The 4462-nt window shown below is 39.4% G+C and overlaps 1 pseudogene; it reads right to left on the bottom strand.

Annotated features, from left to right (window-relative positions):
• Positions 1-1080: 1080 nt before the first annotated feature.
• LOC139702522 (olfactory receptor 1A1-like) lies at positions 1081-2009 on the bottom strand (annotated as a pseudogene).
• Between the last annotated feature and the right edge of the window lie 2453 nt (positions 2010-4462).

The raw sequence follows: 4462 nt of genomic DNA, 5'->3' as shown, positions 1-4462 counted from the left end.
ATGAGATCGATGAGAGATCATTTATATGTCATTAATGTTTTGAGAAAGTTTTCTGATTTTATCATAAGTAGAACAAAACTTGGATCATAGGGTCCCTTAGTGGGTATTCAGTGACGTGCTGAGTTAACTCTGTTTTGGGAATGTTACCTACATAATCAGAATTAATGGCCAGAATTATGGCCTCGTCTTCCCTGCGCCACTCAGGAGAAACCCAGTCACGTCATTATCAACACTGGTCTTTTTTCTTCGTTTATTATATGCCACCTAAGATTTTGATCATTGTAGCTTTATTTTGTGTTGGAATGAATTTATACCAGCATTGATTTTATTTATTAGATCAGAATCATTATTCCTTTAAACCATGAAAAACCTACATTACCATCATTTTAGTAAAATTTTAGGGAGAACTCTATGATCTTAAAAGACATTCTATTTTAATCAATATGAAGGAAACATAAAAAGATATTCCCAAATTCCTCAAAGATTTTAAAGATGGATAAATTATGTACACTCCAATTATTTGTAATCTTTATCTGATTGCATATCAGAGACATTATTGTCATTCACCCATTCTACCTCTGCCAACGTTTACTGGGTATACCTTATATGACCAGGATTGTGAAGATAGTCTTATGTGAATACAGCTCTTGCCCTCAGAGGCTTGCAAGCCTACTAGGCAGGATAAAACATAATAGCCACATAAAAATGCTGACTTGTAGTCTTCAAAGCATGAGCTACTATGACCACTCTCTGTGACACCAGCAGGGCAGATACTGTTGTTTCAATATGTAGATGTAGAAGCCTAGGCTCAAACTTTTTTCAACTTTACTCTGCTAGTCAGTTGCATAGGGGGAATGTAAACCCAATAGCTTGTGCTGCTGATCAGCCAACCAGAATAGAAATGTGGTCAAAGTTTTAATTTCCATAAGTTGTTTCACTAAATGGTTATAAGACTTTGGAGACTAGAGATTTATGGCTGTAAAGTTTAAAGGAAGTTTCTTGTAAGAGATAACATTGAAGGTGATATTCCAAGTTCCTCCCAGTGGTGAGCACTGTGTGCAATGTATGACCTCACATTGGTTATGAAGAGCTTCTTCTCTGAAAGAGTTTCTTCAGAGCAGCCTTCTTGTCTTGGTTTCTCAGACTGTAGATGAAAGGATTTAGCATCGGGGTCACTGTCATGTACATCACAGCAAGCACAGCATCCTTTAGGCTGTAACTCGTCAGAGGTCAGAAATACATGCCCATGACTGTCCCATAGTATAAGGAAACAGCTGTGAGGTGAGACCCACAGGTGGAGAAGGCTTTGCGTACACCCTTCGTGGATGGAATGCGCAGGACCGTGGAAAAGAACAAACATAGGAGACAACGATGCACAGTAATGGCACAGAGAAAACACCAACCCCTAGGTACATCATCTTCACATTCAAGTGTATGTCAGAACAGGACAGCTTGAGCAAGGGGGAAATATCACAGTAGAAGTTGGCCACTTCCTTGCTGCCACAGAAGGACAGACTGGCTGTGAGCAGAGTGTGAGGAAGGGCATCAGCATTTCCAATCACCCAGGATGTAGCCACCAGCAGGACACAGGACCTTGGACTCATGATGGTTGTATAATGAAGAGGGCGGCTGATGGCCATGGCTCGGTCATATGCCATTGCTGCCAGTATGTAGCTTTCTGTGTTGACCAAAGCTATCATGAAATACATCTGTGTCAGGCATCCCCCAAAGGAGATGGCTTTGCTGCCCAGGAGATGACTGGCCAGCATCTTAGGGATGGTTACAGAGGATAAGAAGATGTCAACAAGGGAGAGGTTGGCCAGGAGGTAATACATGGGGTTGTGGAGGTGACTGTCAGAGAGAATGGCGAGGATGATGAGTAAGTTTCCCAAGACTGTGATGGGGTAAATGAACAGAAAGAGGATGAAGAAGAAATCCTCCTGATCCTGCTGACCTGTGACTCCCAATAGGATGAACTCCATGGTAGAAGACTCGTTTTCTTTCTTCATGGTTCCTTTGACATGAAAGGTGAGGAGAGTCCATAATAATTATTAGTGCCATTACTGTGCATTATGATGTTTTGTATGCAACACTTTTGACTCTAGTGATAGGCTTTCTCAATACCTGCCTTCATAAAATCCAGAGATACTCAAACTTTGGAGAAACATTTCTGTTGGTCTCTGGAACTAACTGACATTTACCAGGACACTCATGTCTAAAAAATGAGCAGTGTGTGAATCAGAAGTATTCATCCTCTGTGGGAGAAAGGTACACTCATACATGGCTGGTGGGGCTGCAAATTGGTGCAGCCAATATGGAAAGCAATATAGAGATTTCTTGGAAAACTGGGAATGGAACCACCATTCGACTCAGCTATCCCTCTCCTCGGTCTATAACCAAAGGACTTGAAAACAGCATACTACAGGAACACAGCCACATCAATGTTTATAGCAGCACAATTCACAATAGCTAAACTGTGGAACCAACCTAGATGTCCTCCAATAGATGATTGGATAAAAAATGTGGCATATCTACACAATAGAATAGTACTCAGTATTAAAAGAAAATAAAATCATGGCATTTGCAGGTAAATGAATGGAGTTAGAGAAGATAATGCTAAGTGAAGTTAGCCAATCCCAAATAACCAAATGCCAAACGTTTTCTTTAATATAAGGAGGCTGATTCATAGTGGGATAGGGAGAAGGAGCATGGGATGAATAGACGAACTCTAGGTAGGTCAGAGGGGAAGGGAGGGGGCATGGGGCTATAAATGATGGTGGAATGTGATAATCATTATTATCCAAAGTACATGTATGAAGACATAAATTGGTGTGAATATACTTTGTATACAACCAGAGATATGAAAAATTGTGCTGTATATGTGTAATAAGAATTATAATGCATTCTGCTGTCATATATAAATAATTAAAAAGAAGTGCTCATTCTCCCCTATTAGCATGCCATAAACACCCAAGACTCAATCATTGCATAATTAAATCTCACATTCCATGGTCTACAGTCTTTGTTAGACCTTAGGGAAAAATTGTAAGCATGAGACAAATACAGTTTATTCATTCATTCATCAGTGTATATGTCATAGTCCCTGCTCTCAAGGACCTGACAATGTAATGGAGAAGCCAGAATCACACACTGATTGTATTATACATGATAGGGAACAGACGGCATTTTGGAGTTTTTGACTAAATTCTCCAGGGCAAGGATTTCTTAGTGGAGGGACTGGCCTGGAAATGTGGAATTGTTCTGTAGACCAAAGAGTGATCCCAGACCCCATAAGGTGATGGGTCTGTAGGGGCATTGGGAGATTGTAAATCACAAGGATCACTGGGTTTAGATTCCACCAAAATAGACCAGTGAATTTTCTCCCTTGGTGTCCCATTTTGGAAGTAGACTTTACTACTATTACAGAGTGTGAGAATCACAGGCCACCACACTTATTGAGCAAAATTGAAAGGGAAAAAAGTCCTTTAGTGAGCAAGACAGGTAAGCGACTGGGAGCAGGCTAGTGCCTCAAAGAACTCCCAGCACTTGAATTGTGGAAGCACAGCATTTATAAAGACAAAAACCACCAAAACCACAAGGAGGTAGGTGAGAAAAGACTTTATTGAGACAGATATTTTGATTACATGAGAGAATTGTTTTGATTATACATTTCAGAGCCATTTTAGTTGTATATCAGGGCCATAGTCACCTTTATATTGTGTGATCAATTAGTTGCAGTAATCTGAGTTTTCATAATTAACTCACCAATTTTACTGAAGAGGTTTTCACTTAAAAACTAATTAAATCTATAATTAATTCAATCACCAATTCTCAGTGTTTCTGATAGTAATATGTGAATTATATGCTAGGCATGAGAGATGTAGGTCTACTTATCTCTGTCATATCTAATCAGGATGTGCATTCTTGTATCTACATTTAAAGCAGTTTGGGTTTGTCTTTTAAGATGTCTTTTTTTTTAATCTTCATCTAGAATTCCTATACCTTTGATTTCAAAGGGTCCTATGAGCCTGGAGGCTCAGAGACTATGTTTATTTCATATAATACAGAAATGTAAGATCTCAGAGGTTGGGCTCTAAAAACATGGCACACTAAGCTGATGTTGACAGGTTCCATTTTTAATAAAATATATAGAAAGTTTAGAAAATTGCAAACACAAAACTCCCACCAAAAACATAACCAAATGTAAAAGAAAGAGAGAGGCATACCTGGTTGAGGGGCAAAAAGAAAACCCTGATAAAGAAATATAAGCCATAGTCAATGCTGTGGTGGCCCCTTAGGGTTTGTGATCAGCAGTTAGGTAAGCCCTCATGGTTGGGGCTTGGGATGTTTGTGCCATTTGGTAGAGTAGATGTGGCCACAGAGCCACATAAAGCATGGAGATTAGTAGTCTGCATAAAATGCTTGAAGTATTAGCCTATTTGTGGAAACATCAATAGAAAGA

This window comes from Marmota flaviventris, chromosome 17 (assembly GCF_047511675.1).
Source record: "Marmota flaviventris isolate mMarFla1 chromosome 17, mMarFla1.hap1, whole genome shotgun sequence".
Taxonomy (NCBI): Eukaryota; Metazoa; Chordata; class Mammalia; order Rodentia; family Sciuridae; genus Marmota; species Marmota flaviventris.
This window is presented reverse-complemented; position numbering and strand designations above follow the sequence as displayed.